Source organism: Sus scrofa, chromosome 14 (assembly GCF_054392235.1).
Source record: "Sus scrofa isolate SSC_HxYL_T2T_F1_AM1 chromosome 14, Sscrofa_HxYL_maternal_Yorkshire_Landrace_v2.0, whole genome shotgun sequence".
Lineage (NCBI taxonomy): Eukaryota > Metazoa > Chordata > Mammalia > Artiodactyla > Suidae > Sus > Sus scrofa.
In genome coordinates, this window is record NC_139396.1 from 117799288 (window position 1) to 117824077 (window position 24790).

Below are 24790 nucleotides of genomic sequence, written 5' to 3' on the forward strand. Positions count from 1 at the left end.
ACATTCAAAATATATACGATTATTTTTTTGTTTGTTTGAAGCTACTAGGAAAATAGATAGATAGCTTTTTTTCCCCCTGACCTTCTAGTCTTGCTGTCTTGCTGTTCTCTACTGAGAAGTTTATTTCAAAAACCATTTTTAAAAAGAAATATATATGTGTGTGTATGTGTATTTACTATTTTGCACTAGTTTTTTAAATTATTTTATGTATTCTGTTGAACCATAAATTTTACAAGTGATCTTTCAATGAATGTATACTATTACCTATAGTGAATAGTAATGTATTGATAGGAAAGTCAAATTGATTCAAATACTTTATATAATCACCATCTGAAAATAAAATTAAATTCAAATCAAGCATTGTACTAGGAGTAAATTGGTAAACTAAAACAGACAAATGTCCTGATCTTGAAAGATTCACTGTTGATTCCCTACATAGTTTTAGTCTGGAGACAGACCTAGAAAAAAATCGTAGGAATTACCAATTGCAACATTTACTCAAAAGTGCTTAGTAATTTCTGTTAGCTTAATCGTGAAAACATTGAGATTTTAATATTTTAAGAAAATGCCTTCTCTCGAAAAATTGAATATAAAAGACCAGACACAAATGGTTTAAACATTTTCCATACCTGAATGCATTTGTTTATGTAACAAATATAGAAGTTACAAAAGTGTAACATAAAGTGAACAGAAAATATGAACAGACATAAGAAGTTATATTGAGACCTAGAAAGGTTATGGTTTGGGAACGATAAGACCCCTAAAAATTTGAAGAAGTGTCAAATAGTTTTCTTGAAAGTTAACCTTCTTTGACATGGGCTTGAAGAACTTCCCAAATCCTATGAATGGTTAATGGAGCCAAGCCATGATGAAATGAAGTGCTGTTTTTAATGAATTTCTTGTTATTTGAGAAACCTCCAAGATCGTTTTATTACATACTTGGAAAAAAGTTACTTAGAACTTTTCTCAAAAGTTATGATTTCTATACAGGAAGTAGATCATAATGCTATTAAATTCAGTGATTAAGGCCTTTGAGAAACAATTTGTTGAGTCTTACTGAGGATAAAAATGGAGAATTATAAGGTCATATGTGTACAGTGTGCACCCCTCTGTATCTAAACATAGCTTATTAAATGCAAATACAGTCTGAGTATATTCTAAAGTTTTAATGATTTCCTGTTCATCTGTCTTTCTGCCACTGAAAAAGGCTGCCCTTTGGTTGTGACTAGAGAAGCTATTTACAGACACTGGCGATGTTTGTGATAGACCATCTCACAGGATACCTGACACCTTTCTCAAAAAGAGATCTTTCTCTGATTACAATGCTGTGTCCCACTTTACTCTGTCTGCCACTGTTTTAAATAGTGTATAGCTGGGAAGTTGCAAAAGAAAATATAATCAAAAAATAAAAGGACTGTGAAGTGGTCAGTTTCTGATGAAAATCAAAGCTAAGAGAGGTTAAATAACTAGTCAGAGACATTTGCAACTTCATAGCCTCTTTTCTTTGACACACTGTATTGCTTCAATGACAAGCATCAGACACAGCATTAAGATGATCTGCTTGGTTCTTCTGGGGAACCAAAGCACAAAATATTGTTTCAAGATTCATCAAATCAAAAGTCAAATTGGAGTTGGTAGGAAAAGTGTTTAATATTTTTGATAAAATTAATATGTTTTGCTTCTCTGAGTCAAGGGAAATCAATTTATTTGGCTTTTTTTTTTAGTTGCTTTCTCAATCTAGATAAATAAGATGCTTATATAATAGAATACAACCTCATAGATATATGGCCAAATAAAATCAAATATTCTTAGATCTTTATTAGGAAGTATTTAAGTGTTTCATAATAAAGTTTGTAGGCATGTTCATGTTTTGTACAGATACTGACTATATTCATGAGCTAAAATATATACTGGGGTTTTGAATCTTCCATGGTTAATAGAATTCTGAATAGGTAATTCAGATTGTATTTAAACTTTCACTTCCTCCATGTAGAAAGGCCACAGCAAAGCAGTTATAATGAATTGGCACACAATAGCAATTTGATCAATGCTTACTGTGCTGGTATACAAAATGGAATAGTTTCTTACCCCACACTAATCTTATTTACCTAAATATGCTGGTCTTCCACTTCTTGCCCTAGTGTTAAGCTACAGAATGACATGTGGCAATAGTTTAGAAATTTAACTGTGTTGGAATTTTTTCATTGATGCGGACCATTAAACGCAAACAACTTTAAATTGTGCCCTTTTTTTTTTTTGAAAGTTTATTCAGTTACAAATGGTTATGTCTAAGCATACATGACAAATTGAATGAATTCTTGAAACAAAATCTAAACAAACAACTGTTCTAAATGTACTCCAGTACATTAATGGAATGTTCAAATGTATTTGTTTTACTTCCAGTGGTTTATGTTACTAACTAGGACCATAATGAGATAATCTCTTTAAATTTTGAGATAGGTGAGTTCTCCTCCTGACTCAGTGGTTAACAAATCCAACTAGGAACCATGAGGTTGTGAATTTGATCCTGGCCTCCATCAGTGGGTTAAGGGTCCAGTGTTGCTGTGAGCTGTGGTGTGGGTTGCAGACGTGGCCTGGATCCCGCGTTGCTGTGGCTCTGGCGTAGGCCTGCGGCTACAGCTCTGATTAGACCCCTAGCTTGGGAACCTCCATATGCCTCGGGTACGGCCCTAGAAAAGACAAAAAAATAAATAAATACATTTTGATGGGAACAGAATGTTTTCTTTGTACATTTTACCCTTTTTAACTTCTTTAATCGTGTACCTATTGTATATCTATTTTAAGCATGGAATGCTAAAATTTGTTTTACTACATAGTGAAGTTCAAAGTTCATCTAAACTTCCCATCTATTTTATAACTATCATGATAAGTAAATTTAAGGATATAAATTTTGATACAATATAACTCAGAAAATGATTAATTCTGTATTTAGTGTTTCAATTTAGACTTGTATTAATCCCCAACCCAAATGGTTAACTATCTCTGTTCTCACCATCTTATGCTAGAATGTTATTCTCCGTGGCAGTATGAATGCTAAATACTGATCCCTCAGTTTTGTAACCCCAAAGCTCCAGTGAAACCCCTCCCAGCCATAGAATAGGCTCCATCCATCAACTTTATTCTCCCTTATTTGCACTGACATACAGAGGTTTTTCTCTCCTTTACTGTAAATATATTTTCTGGAATATTTTCCGTAGCACTTCAACTTTTTCAGAACATCTCTCCTTATTGTAAGCCTTTTTCAAACATATATTTTCCCTATCAGAGTCTCTTTTATCAGCATCATATTTCTTTATATGTCTCTCACTGTCCGTTGTGTCTCAGCTCTTATAATTTTTTTTTAACTACCATTTTACTTGGCAATCCTGAATTGATGTTTAAAACAGTAAGATTTAAAATGTTTGGTTTGAATTTGGATGACAGATTTTTTTCTCTAAGCCTCAATGCTCAACAAAGATTTTAACTCTTTTTTTTTTCCATTTTCCTACTGGCAGTTTCTGGGTTATGCAGACAAAGTATATTTTCTTTATTTCCTCTAAGACCTATGTAACAAATTGAAGACGGAGTGGAAAATATATGAGATGATTTCATAATATCATGTAAAGAAAAAAAAACTAATTTCTATTTTCTCAACATTCAAATGTAGGAGTACCTCAGAAGACATAATTATCCTGACTGTACATAGAGGAAATATCTAGGTGTTTCAAAATTCAACAGTATTTAACACACGCTTTCATAATCAAGGGCAGAAAAAACAGAACCAATTAAACATCATAGAAATCTAAACACCATTAATGATGAAAGATCTTGAAGTTAACAGTGAGAAATGATCATAGAAATAAAGGGTACCCGTACATGGAAAAAAAAATGATTCTTTATTGAAAATTCAGTTGCTTCCAATACTGGAAAGGTAAATTTTTTTTTAATTGAGTTTACTTTTACTTCATAGCTACCCACATTGGAACTAAGATTGAAAAAATAACTTGTATTTGAATTTCAATAAGGTTAAACTATATAATTAATAAGTGTATATAATTTAAATTGGGATTTCTTTTGAGGAATTGATATGATATTTTTGGACATTTATAAGCAGAGAAAAGTGTGCTAGAAATCATGGGTAGTATAGAGGTGATTTTTTTTTTTTTTCGTAGAATGTTGACTGTAAAATAGACTCTAGAGTTTTGCAGTTCCTGTTGTGGCTCAACAGGTTAAGGACACAACATTGTCATTCTGAGGATGCAGGTTCAATCCCTGGCTTCTCTCAATAGGTTAAGGACTTGGCATTGCTGCAGCTGTGGCGTAGGTCACAGATGTGGCTCAGATCTGGTATTGCTATGGCTGTGGCATAGGCCTGCACCTGCAGCTCTGATTGGACCCCAGCCCAGGAACTTCCATATGCCACAGGTGTGACCGTCAAAAAAAAAGAGAGAGAGATTTTAAGGTTTTATACCTACTCAAAATTTTGGTCCTTTAGTTTTCATACATGTAATAGCTGAGAGGTTTTGATTCTTTGTGTTTTCCTTATTGCATTGCCCTGGAAATGGATGTCTATGACTTGTAGAAGGCCATATGAGTTCAAGAAATTCATAGTGACAATTTACTCTGTTTCTGTAATGAAGGTAACTTGTTTCCAAGTGTTAAATTTGCACATTTGTCAGATTAAACGTTTGAAGGGGAATGTCACTAGACCTAGTCACACTATCAGGATTCAAAAGAAATAGTAGTAGGCTTCCTTAATGCTGCTGCAATAATATGTTGCAGTGACTTAAAGTCTCAAAAGAAAGGTATTTTCTTACTTTGGTGTAATAAATAGATTATTCAGCGGTACTGAATTCTTCTTCACTAGTTGTTCATGTCCAGTGTGAATAGCCTGAGTCGTGACAACAGACAGCCTCTTATCTATTTAGCAGATAGAATAAATAGATGAGTCAAGGAAGCAAACTTTAAAAAAATCCAAAGTATGTGTGACAGTAGAAAAACTGACAGAACACTGTAAACCAGCTATAGTGGAAAAAATAAAAATCATTTTAAAAAATTTTAAAAAATGAAAACAACAACAACAAAAAAAATCTGAAGGCTCTTCTGAATACAGTGTGTGCACACTGTCACACACTGGCATGGAGTCCCACAGGTACAGGTGATCCAGTGTCCTGGTTTGCCCATGAGCGCAGTTCACGCCTGCTCTCCAGTGATTCACAGGCCCCCGTTTAACTCTCAAAAGTGAATTCTAGTTTGAAAAAAAATTAAACAGTCATCCTACTGCTCATCTTAAAATTTGAAATGGAAATAATTAGGTGGTAGATTAAGAAAACTGAAAAACCAGGTAGATCATTAAGTAAAGAAGAGAAATAAGATTACAACGTTTTTTGCTTTGTGTTTTTTTTTTAATTTTTTTTCAGCTCACATAAATGAAAGGTTCATTTTGTTCTAGACTATGTACATTTTGCAACACCAATTAGAAAAACACTTCTGCCTCTTCCACGATGTAGCAACAAGTTATAGCAGGATGTACACAGAAGCTAGTGGAGGGGAGATAATTCAAAATCCTTTTGACACAAACAGGCTGCACTCCAGTCTGCGACCATCATATATGCTGTTGTTTTCTATAGCAGCCAGCAGATAATGAGCAGGCTAATAATAACATAAAAATATTGCTATTCCAAAGCTCTGAGCAGTGGGTCACATAGTCTTGAGAGAGAAATGTTTCATTCAGAAATTTCGCCAACAGTAAGAATCAAATCATCGTTATTAAATAACATTAAACTAAACATGATTAATTTTGAATCTAGCAATACCCATCACAATACTTTTCCAGTGCTATCTATTGATTTCTCAGTATTTGTAACCCTTAGAGGAAAGCTCTTGCCACTAGATAACTGATGTGTTATTTACTGGCTTTATAAAGAATCATCTCATGATCCTCCTCTGAAGTGGGGACTGACGGCATCGATTAGAATCTGTGCAATAAGAGGAAGAAGGATTACTCAGACTTTTGCTGGGTATGTTAATATCTTTGTGAAATGCTACGTTATGCAAGATGTAAAGTTCAGTTAGGGATTGTTAGTCATTTCTAAGACTTCTTGGGTATGTCCTTGTGATAGACATATCACTAAAGTCTCTTTCTCATTTAATCTTCTTAACTATAGAATGTAAATACTATTTTTTTATCCTAATTATAATTATTATCCTTTTTATGGAAAATAAAACTGAGGCTTAGATTAAGCAATGTATTTTTTGAAGAAAATATATATTTATTTACTAATATATAATAAGGTATGAAATAGGCTTATTTTTCACTCTCCTCAATCCATCCAAGAAAAAGTGCAGAATATTGGAACAAGGCATAACTTTTTTCATAATAAATAAATAATAAATAATCAAGCTGCTCCTATAGCATTGATTAAATTTCAGAACTGAGAACTTTATTTGCAAAGATCTTGTTTTACTGGTTAAACAACTGGTTTCTAATTGTAGAGAAGCTAACTCCCACATAATGTATTCTTGCATTTCTTCTCTGTGGAGTGAAAGAAGATACTCAATAATTATAAAATTTTAAGGCAAAAATCTATAGCCATGTTTCCGTAGTCAACCTGGAATTATTCCTTTCCAAAACCAGAGTACTTCACACCAGAATGTCTAGCTTAAGAGATGAAAATTTAAAACTCAAAAAATTGTAAAAACAAGTATTTATTTCAAAGATATTTAAACATTTTTCAGTGATCTTTGGAATTATTACAGCTTATTATCTGAGAGAACAGTTATGAAATTCCATTCTAGCACTACAAGAATGAAGATGACTCTCTCACAGACACACATATTCTGGCCTCTATGGGGGTGAGTCTGATTATCTTTAAAGGGTGTGCAATCAGGCATTAAATATTTGAAGTAGGCCAGTTCAGAGCCCAGAAGGAAGCCAGTACTATGAGAATTAGCCAAATAAGAACTGAGAGACAATCTGGATACTCAAGTAAAATATGATGATGAGAAAAGCAAATGAAGAGAGAAATGTAAGCCAATAACAGCAATATTCTCAGTGCTGGCAGAATGTCAGAAAGCAAAGGCAATGAGAATGAGCAGCAAATAGATTAATAGTTGGAAGGAAAATTAGTTTTACATCTGAAACCTCCTTCAAAATACTTTAGATATGTGTTTTTAAAATGTGGACCTGCTTTGATTCTTATTAAATATAAAAAAATGAAAAAGATATACTGTCACCATTATTTTATTATACAATAAAATTAAGTAGGCAGTCATTTCTTAGAAATATGGCCAAACTACTCTATTCCAAAGCTACTGACATTTCTATATCTATATCTTAATTATTACCTTGATTTTGCAATTTTTAATTTACTTGCAGAGAAAAGTTAATTTTTATGGTTTTAAATCTCTCTGAAGTGTTTAGGTGTCGGTATATGATAAGCGGTTCTTTTTGATGCACACAAAACTCCTTTCCCAAGAAGCAGCTTCCTTGTCCTGGTAAATTCCACTCCAAGAATGAAGGTAACACATCACAGATAAACACACACACACACACTCATGCACGTGCACACACACATACTTTATTCTAGTCAATTACCTAAGTAGGAAAAAAAACTAGAAATTTAGATGAAAATCAACCATAAGGTTATCAATCTTTTTTTTCCACATGTATAGACTCATTGTAAGTTTTTTTCAACATCCAAATGGAAACTTTTCTACATTTTATATGTATTTACATAGATGGTACTTATGCTATTTAATAAGTTGCATGTCATATCATTTCAGTGAAAACTACACAACTCTATAAGATTCAGCATATTTGTCATATTCTAGGCTGGGCTTATCCCCTTTATTGGATGAAAATTGAATAGCAAGCATAAACCATGTCCCTTGGCTTTATATTCTGAATTTCTGAAATCTCTGCATTGTTACCATAGTGATTTATATACAATATAAAATTGATCTTATCACCCTTATGTTTAGTACGTCTATTATGATCATCCACATGACATACAACATGTCCTTTGTAACAGTCTTGGTCTACTTCCCTGGCCTTATTCTCCAGTAGTCTCCAACTTGATGCTCATGTTACAATAATATAAAACTTCTATTTTTTCTTCAAACACATCTATGTCTTTTACAATTGCCTGCACTTGTTCATCAAACACATCTATGTCTTTTACAATTGCCTGCACTTGTTCAAGCTTTTCCCTTTGCCTATAACATGAAAGCCCCTAATATTTACTTATCTAACTTATTACCTACATTTAAGATTTATGTTAGATCTTATGTCCTCCAAAAAAGACATTCTTGGTCTACTGGACTAGGCTAAGTTCCTTGGCTGTGAGTTTATATAATGTTACTGCTTACTTTTCTCAAAATTATCTGCTTATGTGTTTCTTTAATCCATTATTTTGCAGATTCCTTGATGGTAGAGCACATGTGTTTTCACCTTTGCATGCTCATCACTGAGCATCATGTCTGGCCAACTCGGTGGTAACACAAATTTATTGAAATGAAATCATGAAAGTTTTTCATGAAATTAGAATGAGAATTTTGTTTACAATCAGTATAGAATATCTATTGCCTTCTGAGCTCCCTCACACTTTACACAAAATTTGCGTCCAAGTGTTTTATAGACTTAATAAGGATTCTGGAAGATATCATAGGAGACTATCCTCATAAACTTGGGTAAAGAGTAATGTCTTATATGGGAAACTAAAGCACTAACCATGATGAGAGGGTAGGAAAATTGTTGTAATTAAAGTTAAAAATGCTCATCAAAATATATAATTAAGATAGTGAGAAGGAAATTCCTAGAGTGGAAGGATATATTTGTAACATATATAACTAAAAAAGAGCTATTAGACACTCTACATTTTTTGTTGATTTATTGGAGTTTTCTATGTGTGCCCCTTGACACATATAGAGAACTCCAATAATGTGAGAGTGGCTTCAATTAGAACCTCACAGGGAGGCTATCTCAATGGATTAATAGCCCAACTTATGGAAAGCAGTCCAACCTGGGAAAACTGCAAATTAAAACTGCAACTAGGCACTACTATATATCCATAAGAAACATTAAAATTGAAAGAAAAGGAACCCAAGGTAGTTGCAAAGGTATGCATCATCCATGATTTGCAAAGACTGTTTCTGGTATAAATATTTGAAATCACTTTAGAAAGTGGTTTCATATTATCTTCTAAATTAAATTAATATATATACTGTGAAATCAAAATTTCCCTCCTACAAGTATAGCTGTCAGAATTAAACTATTTAAATAATGTCACTAAAAACATGCCCCAAACTGGACACAAGTCAAATGACTACCAACAGTAGAGTACATTGAATAAATTACGGTATGTGAAAAAATATAGACACAGATTACAATACGACTAAATTAATGTTTTACATCCTCCTGTAAGAATATGAACTTATATAATTCACAAATATTGAGCAACATTATTTTCCTCAAAACATAAATACTCTTTTATAACATTTCCAGGACATTAAATAATAGAAAACATAATTTATTACTAGCCAAAGGGGAGAAGGTATGGAGTTTCTAATAATGCTTTTTTTTTTTAACCTGCCTCATGTTTTCATGATTAAGTTCTTGCTGTGTTAATTTCCTTACTATTAAATCTGTACATTTTTGTAAAGTACAGTGTATTAATCAGAGTTCTCCAGAGAAACAGAAGCAATAGGAAACTTAGGTAGGTAGATGGATAAATAGATAGAAGGTAGATAGATAGATGATAGATAGATAGATAGATAGATAGATAGATAGATAGATAGTAGATAGATAGATATTTAGATATGGGGGAGAGAGAGAGATGTATAAGATACTTACCATGGGAATTGGCTCACAAGGTTATGGAGGCGAAGATACACCACAATCAACCGTCTGCAAGCTGGAGACCTAGAAAAATCTGTGGTTGTAATTCACTTGGAGTCCAAAGACCTAAGAATCGGAGAGTGGGGACTGTTGTATGTTCCAGTCTATATTGAAAGGCCCAAGAAATAAGAGTACCAATGTCCAAGGGTAGGAGACGATGGATGCCCCAGCTCAAGTAGTGAGTAATTGGGGTCTTATGCCATCTTTGCTTTCCCTTGGGCTCTCAAAGGATTGGGTGATGGCCACTACATTGGCTCCCATAGACTTTACTTAGTCTACTGACTCAATTGCTAATCTATCACAGAGACACCTTCATAGACACACCTAGCAAAAAATGTTTTACCAACTATCTGGGCATCCGTTACCTCAGTCAAGTTGATATAAAATTAACCATCACATATGCTATACTTAAAATATATGATATTTAAAATATTTTGGGGTCAAGTTATTAATTTAATTTGGTAAGAATATTTATGAAGGGAAACAATGTCATATGTATAATGAGTACAGAAATAGTATTCATAAATTCTACTTCAAAGAATTTGTCTAAAGGAAATGATCATTGCTATACTATTTATAACTAAGAATATACATCACAGTACTACTTGATAGAGGTAACCATTCCTATCTTTAAAAAATGACAGTTTCAGCGTTCCCACTGTGGCCCAGTAGGCTGGGAGTTTGACTGCGATGTCTCAGGGTGTGAGTTCCATCATCCCTGCCTGGCACAGTGGGTTAAGGATCTGGTATTGTGGCTTGCTCCCTGGGAACCTCCATATGCAGCAGATATGGTGAAAAACAAAAAACAAAACAAAACAAAAAAACCATTGTCCACCTGGATTTGAGGCTCTATACCTATAAATTAATCTTATATCCCCTTCTTTCCATTAATCCCACATCTGATTCAATCCTATAGTTATTATTAATTTTTCTTTTTTTGGCTGCATCCATAGTATGTGGAAGTTCTGGGGCCAAGGATCAAACCTGAAACACAGAGATAACCTGAGCCACAGCAGTGACAACACAGGATCCTTAACATGCTGAGCCACCAAGGAACTCCTGCTAATCCTTTAAAAAAAAAAAAAAATTGTATTACTTCTAATTGTTCACTACTTTAGTATCTCATACAACCTTATCTGTATCCACTCAACACTTCTTAAAACTTAAAGAATAGTCTTTAAAAAATGCATTAGGATTTCCCTGGTGTCTCAGTGGGTTAAGGATCCATCATTGACACTGCTGTGGCTCAAGTTGCTGCTGTGGCACAGGTTTGATCCCTGGCCCTGGAATTTCCACATGCCCTAGGCAAAAATAAACACAGAAGACACATTAGATTATATCACTTTGGGAGTTCCCACTGTGGTGCAGTGGGTTAAGGATCCAGCATTCTACCTCTGTTCTGGCTCACAGAACTTCCATATGCTTCAAGTGTGGCTAAAAAAGAAAACAAACAAAAGATTATATAACTTTCCTACATCATATATTCCTTTGAGCAAAAGGAGGGGATTCAATTATACAATATAAAGTAAACTTCTACACATTCTCAATCACAATGTTTTTATCTGTCTTACAGGAATTATTACTGTCTGTTTTTTTATTTATTTTCTGATTTGATTTCTATTTCTATAATAGAACATAGGTTTTAAGAGAAGAGAATAATCCCAATACAATAAAACAAAGGGAAAAGATGATAGTAACTTTAGAAGAAATCTGAATGTCCAAACATAGTGCATTTAAAGTATTATGTAACCTTTAAAAATGTTGAAGATGAATTTTTTTTCACAGGGAAAATGATGCAATGTCTTATTTTCCTTTCTAAACCAAGATGGAAATTTAATTGTTCAAGGGGTTTACTTAAATAATGATGTTTACTGAAGATTGTTTGAAAGAATATCTTTAAAATTAACTTTAAAAGTAAAAACATATGAGTTCTCATTGTGATCTAAGCCGGTTGGATAAGAAACCAACATAGTGTCCATGAAGATGCGGGTTTGATCCCTGGCCTTGCTCACTGGGTTAAGGATCTGGCATAGGTCACAGATGCAGCTCACATCCGGATCCAGCATTGCTGTGGCTGTGGTATAGGCTGGCCACTGCAGCTCCAATTCAACCCCTAGCTCAGGAACTTCTATATGCCACTGGCACAGCCCTAAAACGAGAAGGAAAAAAAAGTAAAAACATATACAAAATAATCATTAAAGCATAGCTATTTCTATATGTTCATGTTGTCCATTTTTTTTCAACTAATTTATCAGTAAAATACCTTTATGAAATATTAAAAGGACAAAGAAATTAAGTTGCATTTATCTCCATTAGGATGTTGCATTGTGTAACATTCCAAGTATATTACTAAAATATATTAAAATATATGTCTACATGTATATTTCCCCCTAATTTTCAATACAGGGAAAGCTATATAAAATTATAGTATCACAAGAATTAAATCCTGCTGTTTTTATTTGTAAATCTATTGTTCTCCTATCTCCTTCCTGTCACTCCTTCACATGCTTTACTGTTGGCTACACTTTAGAGGATGCAGAGGATGCAAAGTTAGTATTATCAAAATACAGTAAAAATTGTTTGCTTACCACATAGAAATCATGTAGAAATCCTTTCCTTCTGAACTCTTTTTACTATTGGTTATATTCACTTAAGTTAGGGCCATAATAAAGAAATTTACATGGCACCCAATTTATGCACCTTTGCCTTTTATTCCAAAACATGGCAAACATTTTCTTCTATAACATAAATTGATGGAGATAGATCATACTATTTTTTTCTACTACATTTAACCTCTATCTTAGAATTTTCAAATCTATTACAAAGCCTTCACCTTTTAAAGGTCACAACATTATGGATAAAGATTTTGAAATATCCATATGAATGTATTATATTGTCTGAAGCTTATTTTATTTATTTATTTATTTATTTATTTATTTATTTATCTTTTTGTCTTTTTAGGGCTGTACCCATGACATATGGAATTTCCCATGCTAGAGGTCCAATTGGAGCTATAGCCACTGGCCTACACCAGAGCCACAGCAATGCCAGATCCAAGCCGTGTCTGTGACCCACACCATAGTTCATGGCAATGCTGGATCCTTAACCCACTGAGCAAGGCCAGGGATCAAATCTGCATCCTCACAGATGCTAGTTGGGTTTGCTAACAGCTGAACCACGATGGGAACTCCAATTCTGAAGCTTATTTTTTATATCATTTGTCAAAATGCTATTACAGCTTAAAGCATCAGATCTTTGTCCTTTGAAGAAAAGCAAATCTTGGATAAGCTTAGGCTCCTTTTTTTTCCTCTTTGGAGGAGGAAGATATTACTTTCATGAACACACTCACTTGATTAATATTGACTTTCCTTTTTAAACATAAAAGTGGAAGAGAAATTTTTCTGTTTAGGTCTTTAGTCAAAGAGTCATTTCTGAAGACATGGAAAAATCACCATAATTATCAAAGGTGGCTTCAATAAGAAACTTGTACATAAATGACACTTGCAACAGTTAAAGAATGGCTGCTCTCTGTATGCAAAAGATAAGGTGGCTCAGTTTTTGTGGAAGAAATGTAACAGAAGGTACTTGGTAACTAGTGCACATTTATTTATATGTGATTCCTGAATTCACTGAATTTAACCCGAGTAGATATTATTATCTTCATTTTTCAAGTGATAAAATTAAAAGTAAAGAATTAGTGAGGTTAGAAAATTGATCAAAGTTATACAGCTTTTAAATGACTTAGAGGAGACTTAAAACAGGTTCTGACAGGCATCACATATGAGAATCTTTGGATGACAAGGATGACTTGGATGACAAATATCCCACTTCACTCTTTTTCCCCGGCAGATACAGCAAATAATTCATAGCTTTTGTTTCTGCCCAGCAGCACCCACCCTTAAAATCCCTCTAAACACAGAATCTAAATAACTCTTACCTACTGAGGAGATTTGACAGCATAATAAAATCGAAAGAAACATTCTGTCAAAATGTGTCAAATAGTCATTTCTAACTTATCCTTGGGTGGCCCCATGTTACTATGTCTATAAGTGATCTTGTAACTATTTCAAGAAATTCATTTGTATATTTCTTTATCCCAACCCTTTAAATATTCTACTCCTTACTTGTTTCCAAATCTTTTCAATTTTCTTTAGCTCCCAAAATCTATCTATCTGTAATGATTTCTAGCTAAATGAAGGCCAACTCTTGTTTTCTCACAATATTCTATTTGGATGACTTACCCTTTCTTTAGGTGGCTGTGACTAGGGTGAATGAAAGGATAGTTGTTCCAGATAAACACAGACCTGTTTTTCCTCTTGATTGCTTCATCACTTATAACTATCACCCATCCCATATATTAAGAGTTTCTCTCCAGATAAGGATTGATTTAGGAGTCTCTCTGCCAACAATAGAGAAAGTGCAGAATGCCACTTGGTAGAGAATTTAGCAAGTGACAAAATTGTATCTAAGTGTCTTCCAGAATAAGAAATGACTATAAAAAGGAAGAGGATTTTCTTCCTTTTCTTCTTTTCTTCCTTCTTTCCTTTCTTCCTTGCTTCTTCTCTTCTTCCCTCCTTTCCTCTCTCCCTCCCTTTTTTTTTAACTTCCATTTTTCCTTTTTTAATATATTTTGAGAGATTATAGATGGAATGAGGAAAATTAAGCTTAAACATTTCTAGAGGGGTTGAAAACTGAAAGTGTGCAAAAATGTATATATAGACATCAATATTAATCACATTATGGAAAACCAGAAACCACATAAATGTCTAATATAGTGTAATTGGTTAAATAAATTGAACTACATTCTCAAGAGAATCATGTACTTTATTAATTAAGACAAATTTATATATAGATCTGCTAAATATATTAACTTAAAAGTTCATGTTATGTGAACAAAAAATATTTCAAAGAAGAATATCTTTGAAAATGTTTCAAAGCAGAATTAGTGCCATATTGAGGGGAAAACTATATGTTTTTAAAACTATCAAGAATAGGAGTTCTCATTATGGCTCAGCGGGTTAAGAACCCAACATAGTATCCATGGGGATGTGGGTTCAATCCCTGGGCTCGCTTAGTGAAGCTGGCATTGCCATGGGCTTCAGTGTACGTGGCAGATGAGGATTGAATCTGGGATTGATATGACTGTGGTATAAGATGGCAGTTGCAGCTCCAATTGGACTCCTAGCCTGGGAACTCCCTTATGCCATAGATATGGCCATAAAAATGAAAAAATAAACAAATAAATAAAACTATGAAGCATAAATAATAATAAAGGTTTCTGAAATTTAGGATGATTTACCCTTTTCATCCTAGTTGATAATCTGGGTTTACTAATTCTTATGTATCAAAAGGTCACTCCTTATGTAAAAACTATAAATAAATAAAAAATGATAACTGCAAATAATTACCAACAAAAATAACAAAAATTCTCTTTGCATCTTACAAGACAACAGCTTGATAGATATGGAAGATACTGAAGAATGAAAGAGAAATATACTTAGATAAATACATTCCTGAGAATACTTATAACTATGTTATTCAAGTAGCTAAAATTTTTGGAATAGTTATAGAAGTAAAAATAAAAATGAAATAAAAAATAAGGAATGACCATGCTGAAGTAGAATTTAAAGTAGAAATTTAGTGTAAAATTAAAATAATTTAGTACTTATTTAGTAGAAATAATCTCTGTTAGATGAGAGACTAGTAATTGGAAAGTTTTAGCTTTCAGCTGCCAATGTTATTTTTCTTCTTACTTTTTTTCTGACACCCATTGTAGATTTAAAATAAGTTTTAATACAAATGTCCACTGTTTTATAGCTAATTAATAAAGACTAACTTACTTCATCTTTAAAATAGTAGATAGCATTTATTGTTAATATAGCCTATTTGGCAATTATACATGTTGTTATTAATGATGGTTCTTTTATTATTTTGAACTATTCTATTCATTATTTTTAGTTTGATTTAACACATTTTTTCTCAGTCTGTTTTCCTCAGTTTGGGAAAGAAACCCTGCCTGCTTATAACACTTAGCTCATATAATATAGTAGGTTTATTACTTTCTTTTGAGAATTCATTTAAACTGTTGGCTCATTGACTCCACAGATTTTGTAAAGAAAAGTAACTTTCTCAGAATTTGAGTTAAATGTTGAAATTCACTTTGTCCCATTTACTCTTGACATTGGTCATGTTAAATTTTACAATTTGCAATTATTATCTGACATCTTTATAGCGCATTTTAACATTTGACTGTGTTCATACCTTATTTGAAATGGATTAATCCCTTCCAAAATTGACCACACTGTGTTTATGTCTATTTGGATCATTTTTTTTTTTATTGTCATCTCAAAGCCTATCAAAATAATGATAATAACCCAATATTTAATTCTTATTAAGAACTTATGAGCTAAAACATCTATGTGTATCATTTCACTTTAATTCTTGAACTGTTACAATTTTCTACAGTTTTACAGGTGAGACAGTGAAAAAGGAGTGTTTATATTTTCCACAATAGAAAATACTGGCCTGAAGTTCAGGTGCACCTCTATCTAAATTCATGCTCTTAAACATGTTTCTTGGAGAATAAAAAGTTCTGTTTTGTAACCTCTCTTGTCAACCTCTGAAAACCATGGAAATTTCACTCCATAAATTATGTAATCATTGAATGTTAGATGTAATCACTGCTCCCCTAGTAATTACCTTAGCATTAACTCCTGTTTTTTTGAACATGGTCTTTCTTTCATCTAAGACTCTCTAACCTGGTCAATTCCAGATCTGAAATTTACACAGTCTTTGTCAATCTATTTGAAAATACTTCTCTACGGAATGGTAAGTTATATAAAATCATAGATGTCACTGAAAGTTAAGTTACTGGAAAAGCAATACAATTTTAGAGCCTATTTTTCCTTCAGAAATCAAGTAAGAGGATCAGTCCCCCAATGCAACACTGAAGTTTACACTACTCTTTTACTATGATAGGGTGTGAAAAAGTATTTATTTTTTTCTATTAAAAAGATTAAGAAATCAGATCAGAAAATGCTGCCAATTTAGGATGTGATCATTGCTTTTTAAAATAGAATTAACTAATATATCATGCTATTAATGGAGCAATTGTTTAGTATCTTAATTGCATATTTCATATCAAGAGTTCATTTACTTATATCAAGTAAGGTGTAATTAACTATAAGAAATAAACAAAATGAGCCTCAATTTTCAAGACTATTGTTCTCAGTACAAAAAGAGAGATAAAGAGAAATGTCATAAGAATCGCCATTATTTACCTGAATACTTATTTTGCCCCTGTAGTTATGTTAGGCATGCGGAATCATTATCGCATTTAATGTTTACCATAGCATTTTTATTTTGTTGGTGCTTTACTTAGGATTGGAGTTTTTACATGACAAGCTTATTGTTTTGAGTTTTTTCATCAGAGATGTTTGGAATTATTCCATTTTAGGTTTAAGAGTAGCTTAGGCATGTGAAATAGTTTAGAAATTTATGAACTTATATTTCTAGATCTTATGCAACTGAAATCACAAGCTTTGAACATTTTTAATTTCCAGACTATTTTCTATGCATGAACTGGTTCAGGAAAGGCTAAATCAGAGAACCAGAATGTTTAACCCAATTAGATTTCATCTGCAAAGCATCTGATTTGAGAGGAAATCAAAACTTAAATGCATGAGAAATTCTAAGAGTTTAAGCAGTTGAGATAATTTAAATCTCTAAATTAAAGTCCTTCTGAAAACAAATGTATACTAGTTTGAGTTAAAAACCAATGATGACCCCTATAGATAGATTGAATATATTATTGCTTTTTACCATATGTAATACATATAAACGTGACTATATTAGGCACAGAGAAGATATCAATGTAGATATGATCTTGCCTTTGAGTTGTTCTTCATGTATGTATATATGGTGAGTATATAGTAAATATATGTAGCTTTATAAGAGGATGAACAGGTAAGAATTGGAAATATATCTCTTTATAAATGGCATGTCCTCTGAGCTTGAACTAGATGGAAGTAGCCTACCATTTCAATTCAATGTATACAAATAAATATAAGAAATTTAAAAGATACTATGAACCATATTTCATAATTATATATTATTTTCTTCACATAAATGCATAATTTGGAAATAAAGTTATCAGCTCTGAAAGTTATAATTAAATATTACCTTGAATTTCATAGAAATTTTAAAATATATCCCCTTTTCCCTATAAAATGGCTGAAGAACTACTATTGTGCCCTAATTATGTGAAAGAACATGCAATTTCTATTTCCAAAATTTGGCAGTTTCTCTGTATGCCCCCCAAAAAAGATTATAAAGCCAATAAAGCTAAATCTCTGAGTGACTTAAACTCCATAAGTAGAAAGCCTACAGAAGGCATAAAATATTCTCTCCAAATCTATCAAACTGTTGTTCTAGGTCACACGTAAGATCACAGGCAAGTTGTAAAGACATTTCTTATTCAGAAATCGAATTTCCTTGAAGAATGATGTTCATATCTATAGAATCTGTAAAATATAAATATTTAGATGACAGTGTAGTTGAAAAGTTTGGTGTTGTCATTAGTTATTATTTCAATGTTCACGTCTATGCCCCAAAGAATACTTTCCTAGCTCCTGAAGCAGAAAGTTTTCATGATTAATAGATTGTTGCAAAAGATCATTCATAATTCAAAATTTGTCAGTTATGAGGTTCATCACAGTTTAAACTGAGGCTGTAGTATTGAAGCAGAATTGTAGGAACAGAATTGTAGGAACACAGTGGGTTCCCAGCTAAGGGATTTTATGGTTGAAAAGTTACATCAGGAGAATTTCATGGTCTGAAAGCTTCTAGTGGTTATGAAATATACCAACCCCATCTAAAACATCAATATCAAGGACACACATGTTAGAGTTAGGTTGTTTTGGTTCCTTGACACCAGCCTACCACAGCAAAGAATTGAAACGGGCAGGCACATTACGGAAAGTTTATTAAAGTGAAAATACATTTTCTAAGAAAGAGCAAGTCGCCCTGGGAGTACTGGGAATAGAGACTGGCACTGCTTTTACAATTAGGTTTTTCTTATTTCCCAGTGCTGGACCTGAGTGGAAACATGATTTTCCTGCCTCAGCCCATTGATTCTTCTGTCCCAGCCCACTGCAGTGCTTAAAGGCTGAGTGTTGATTGGTCTTTGTATGGGGCATAGTTGATCTTCTGATTGGTCTTCAAGCAGGATATGGGGGAGGGTTATAGGAAAATTCCCTGGAAAGTCCCTTGATGTTACGCCTGCTAGAGCCAGTTGCTCAAGGTGGGAAAGGGTCATTACAGTGAGACGGGGGGAGATGATAAGGATCTGGTAATTCTGTCTTGGCTAGAGGCTTTAGGTTTAATCTCCTTGAAGGGGACTTGAGGCCTAACATATATAGTAGATTACCACTCATTAAGTATTTTTAGTGAACATAATATTTGTAGTCTGCTCCTAAATACAAATAAAATAAAACATAATAGAGAATGTAGTGTTTTAAGAGATATATATATATAAATCTAGACACTGAAATGACTGCTTTTTCAACAAAGATATAATTTCTTTGTGGGATCTTATATCTGAAATTTCTATTAAGAATATTTTGTTTAAAAATGCATTGAAACACAGATTTTTCCTCTCTTCTACTGTGTACTTAGTTACCATCTCCCCATACTGTTCCCCCACAGGTTCAGGTGTGTGCACATGCACACACACACACACACACACACACACACACGACATTTGGTATCATGAAGGAACAAAGCTGTTTGATTGCTTTTACCCATGCTTTTCACTTAAACTGTGTATTACTTATCCATTGCAAATTACCCCAGACATAGCAGCTTAAAAACAAACACACATTCCTTCATGTATGCTGTCGATAAGAATTCTAGGAGTGGCCTAATATACTGGTTCCGGCTTAAGGTTTCTGACAGAGTAGTAGTTAAGCTTTTAGTTGTGTCACTGGGGTAAGATCTGCTCCCAAGCTCACTCATGTGACTGTTGGCAGGCCTCAGAAAATCTGCTTCCAGGATCCTTCACTAGTGTATAGCAAGCTGTAGTTCATTGCTGTGTACATCTTTCCACAAGTCTGCCTCATGATGTGGCAACTGGCTGGGAACGTAATTTTACAAATGAATTTAGAGTTTTCAGAAATTTCTTAGTAACTGGACTCTCATTCTCCATATATTATGATCTGGCCTCAATCTGATGGTCCACATCCAAATATCATAAAATCCCTTGAAAAATACTGTTTCATGATCATACTGTGTTCTTTATATTTCTGTGATTTTGCATGACCTACGACCTGTGCAAGGAATGTTTTTATTTATGTGATGACCTCTCAATCATCCTTCAAAACTGTGTTCCAATGCTACTTCCTCTGTGAAATCTCTCTCTACTGGCCTCTCCTCATTCAGAAGAGTTGTTTACATTTTTCCAGTACCCGAGGGAGGTGGTATCTGTTTTTATTAAAATACATGCTCCATTACAGCTGATCCCTGAACAAAGAACATGGAGTTTAGGACACCTACCCACAGGCAGTCAAAAATCTGCATATTGCTCTCTCTGCCTCAAAAACAAAGGGATTGATAAATAACTCACTCAAGGGCAGAAAGCTGGAACAGTTTGAATAGAATCAGGACTCAAAACCTAGTTCTTTTCATTCCACATGTTGTGGTCTCTAATCAAACAGACTTGTCTCCATACTTAAAGATCTGTGAAATGAAAATACAGGTACTATACTTATTAAAAATATCCACATATAAGTGAATTCTTGCAGTTCAAACCCATGTTGTTCAAGGGTCAACTGCACATTATTACTAACCTGTTTGCTTGGCTCTATAAAAGTGAAGAACAGCTCAAAGGCAAGAATATCTCTTCACTGCTTTCTGCCCTGTACTTAACATACTCATGCAACTAACATAGGGTAGTTGATTTTGAGGGGTAGCACCATTATTTAATGCCATTATTTAATAAATGAATGAATGACAAGGAAGGTGTCAGAGGTATCCCTAATGCATAATTACTTCTCCAGTGCTTTCTTCATTACCTAATGGCTAATGTTACCAAAACTTGGCCTCTGTCCTCCAGTGCTGAATAGAAACATGGAGACAGAATTTGGGGTGAAAGAGAAAAAAAAGTAGCTGTATTGCTTTGCCAGGCAAAGGAAGATCACAGGAGGCTAATGTCCTAAAGACTATGCCCCGCTTTGGGAGAAAATAGGAAGTGGTTTTATAGTTTGGGAGTGAAAAATAGGGCCATGGACAAGGATCAGGGTACATGCAAGCTTTCATTGTTTTTCAAAGTGGCCAAGGGGAAGTGGGAGGGAGAGGGATGTATTAGGGACTTGGAGTTAATATATGCAGACTATTGCCTTTGGAATGGATTAGCAACAAGATCCTGCTGTGTAGCACTGGGAATTATATCTAGTCGCTTATGATGGAGCCTGATGATGTAAGAAAAAAGAATGTATACATGTATGTGTAACTGGGTCACCGTGCTGTACAGTAGAAAATTGACAGAACACTGTAAACCAGCTATAACAGAAAAAAATATAAATCATTACATTAAAAAAAAATTGTTGATCCTTCTTTCAGAATGAAGAATACTTCATTAACATCTTCCACTAGTTGGGGGTTTTAGTTCTGCCAAAGAACTCAAAGATATTGTTATCTATATTCCATGAGGAGGAACCCCAAGGCTGCACTGTTGTCTCTTAACTCTTCCTCCCTGGTTTCTGAATCCATTCCCTTTTTTGTTTAACAACTGTTTGAACCTTTTTGGAACTCAAGGAGGGTCATGGAGGCTGAAGCCCATTCTACCAAAAACAAGAAATGGAGGACACAGAAGAACTTATGTGCCCAGGAGCCCCATAGGGTCCTGCCTCCTTTCATTAACATATATGAAGTCTTTTCCATGATAAGTTAACAAGTTAATAAGGAAAGCACTTAGAAGCAAAACGTAGGTTGTGATATAGAATTTTTCTTCTAGTGAATAATCATGAGTTGATAAATTATTTGTATAGATGTCAGGTTACTCTGTTATTTTCTCAGTTCTTATCCATATGCAACAAAGATTTGGAGGAGTGGGAAGTCTGGCATTGGGGGAGGAGGTGCTGTTCTGGCTGGAAAGCACTGGAGCGCACCAGGATGGAGCCAGCAGTCTCACTGCATAGAGATGGAGGCAGGCAGTCTGTACTTTTACAAATTTATTAAATGAAAAGTACATTTTCAGAGAGAGAGGGAGCTTAAGCACTCATTTGAAAGAGAGACCTGACTCACTTTACAATTGTTTTTATACCCCACCCTGCAGACCTTATTTGCATAGGGAAAAGGTTATACAGAAGTAGGGTGAGGAATAACTAACATTCCTTCCTTAGTAGGGAGGGAACAGCCCAGGCTAAATAAGGTGGGGGAAAGGCCAATGAGACATGGCCAGAGGATTTTGGGTTTAAATTACTCGAAGGGGACTTGAAGCCTAAGACATAGGGACCAACAATTTCTATAAATGCTTCACATTTTAGGGCTCTGCATTATTCTCTCAATTCCCACCTGTTGTCCAACAAGGAATCGGAGGCAGTGGGTATTAGAGATGCAGGCAGACAGGTTCTCTAGGTGAGAGCATCTTTGGTAACTAAAAGGTACTGTTCAGAGCTAAAGGGAACCCCTTTAAAGTGACCACATCATGGGTCAAGAGTTACATCTCTTATTGGGGAGCTTTAAGGGGGCATCACTCAGTTCACTAGAAAGAAAACACCGCAGCAGCGGATTGCCTTGGAGACCACAATCATTGAAATCAAGTTGGGGGAACATATATGTGCAGCAGATTTATTTACGCTTTCAGAGAAAGAGGGCCACCCTGGAAATACGGACTGGCCCTAATTTACAGTTGGGTTTTTCTTATATTCTCATACTGCGAACCTGAGTGGGGACCTGATTTCTCCTGCCCCAGCCCTCTGTGCCTGCATAAGGACTGAGCATTGATTGATCTCTCTATGGGGCCTTGTTTTGATCCTCCAGGTGGTTTTGGGCAGGATGTCTTATTTGCATGGGGAACAGGCTATATAGAGGCATGGTGAGGAGTGTGCCATAATCCTTTCTATGTAGGAAGTAGGAAGAAGCAGGCCTGGTTGCTCAAGGTGGGGAAAAAGGCATTACAAAGAGACAGGTGGGGAGGTGATAAGGGTGTGGTTAATTCTTGTCTTGGCCAGAGGCTTCAGATTTAATCTCCATGAAGGGGGCTTGAAACCTAATAGTAATATATAAGCTCTTTGTTCCTGAGAATTTTATAATTATCATTTCCAAAGAAGAGTACTTTGTTTTTGAAGGTTTTAAATAAATAATACAATGTTTCCAATATGTATTTGTAGAATTTCTTATATTGCCATCATTTTGCTCATACTTAAAATTTTCTAATTTTATACCAATTTAAATCTATCATTTATGTACATAAAGAAATATAAATACTAATCCCAGCAGGAATTCTGTTAAGGTTTTTTGTAACTTTGACTACACAAATGTAGTTAAAAAGACTCAATGTGGTTAGAAGAGAAGAAAGATATTTTGAAAATGTTGAGAAGACAGGAACTCAATCTAGTAGATATTAAAAAATATTAAATTCTCTCTGAACACTGGAATTTTTAAGCTGCCTAAAATCCTCTTATCAAATCATCTATTTAAAAAAATCATTAATGTTACTGTGGCTTTATAAATGCCTTTATATAAGTATTGAATAAACTGGTCCATATTTTCTCATTCAAAACAGCCAAGTATAAATGCAATCCTTGGTTCTTTTTTCTATGGAGAGACAACTTGCTACTGCTATGTCAAATTTTCCTCGTGAATTTTTCTTATTGAAGAAGTAATTGCCTTTCATAGTTGATTTAGAAATGCTGCTTTTGGAGTTTAACTTCTCTGCAGTTCTTGAGTTGTAATAGAAATTTTAATAAGGGTTGGCTTATCTCTGCATTATCACTAACTAGCAGCTCTAATTTCACATGCTTAGATTTTCAAAACTAAGATGGTAGAAGGAAAAAAAAGTATGCTTATCTAAGCACATTCTGATACATTTAATGAGATCTCTATGTGTTTTTCACAAGTGTATACTCTTGTGACAATATCGTATTTATCTTTAACATCTGGATCTATTAAACTTGGATTCTGAGATATAAAGTTTATGCTGTAATTTTATCTGTGTGAAAAAGACCAAAATTTTTTTTTCTTTTTTTTTTTTATTACTCAAGTGAATTTATCACATCTGTAGTTGTATAATGATCATAACAATCTAATTTCACAGGATTTCCATCCCATAGCCCAAGCACATCCCCCCACCCCCAAACTGTCTCCTCAGGAGACCATAAGTTTTTCAATGTCTGTGAGTCAGCATCTGTTCTGCAAAGAAGTTCTGTCTGTCCTTTTTTCAGATTCCACATGTCAGTGAAAGCATTTGATGCTGGTGTCTCATTGTATGGCTTACTTCACTTAGCATGATAATTTCTAGGTCTATCCATGTTGCTAAAAATGCTGGTACTTCGTTCTTTTTGATGGCTGAGTAATATTCCATGGTGTATATGTACCACCTCTTCTTGATCCACTCCTCTGTTGATGGACATTTAGGTTATTTCCATGTTTTGGCTATTGTAAATAGTGCTGCAGTGAACATCGGAGTACATGTGTCTTTGCGAGTCATGGTTTTCTCTGGATAGATGCCGAGGAGTGGGATTGCTGGATCAAATGGTAGTTCTATGTTTAGTTTTCTGAGGAATCTCCATACTGCTTTCCACAGTGGTTGTACCAATTTACAATCCCACCAACAGTGTACTAGGGTAAAAGGACCAAAAATTATTATATATTTATTCAGTGTTTATTCAGTGT

General features: G+C 34.1%; 1 protein-coding gene across 33 annotated transcripts in view; it reads left to right on the plus strand.

The window, feature by feature from the left end:
* Nucleotides 1–24790, plus strand: part of PCDH15 (protocadherin related 15) — a 1617506-nt gene that overhangs the window by 843205 nt on the left and 749511 nt on the right. For 5 of the 33 annotated variants that reach the window (XR_014827612.1, XR_014827608.1, XR_014827609.1 and 2 more), the window contains one exon: nucleotides 16671–16726. The exons of the other annotated variants lie outside the window; for them this stretch is intronic. The gene's annotated coding sequence lies outside the window, so the exon portion shown is untranslated. The remainder of the gene's footprint in view (nucleotides 1–16670; nucleotides 16727–24790) is intronic. 33 annotated transcript variants of the gene reach the window in all.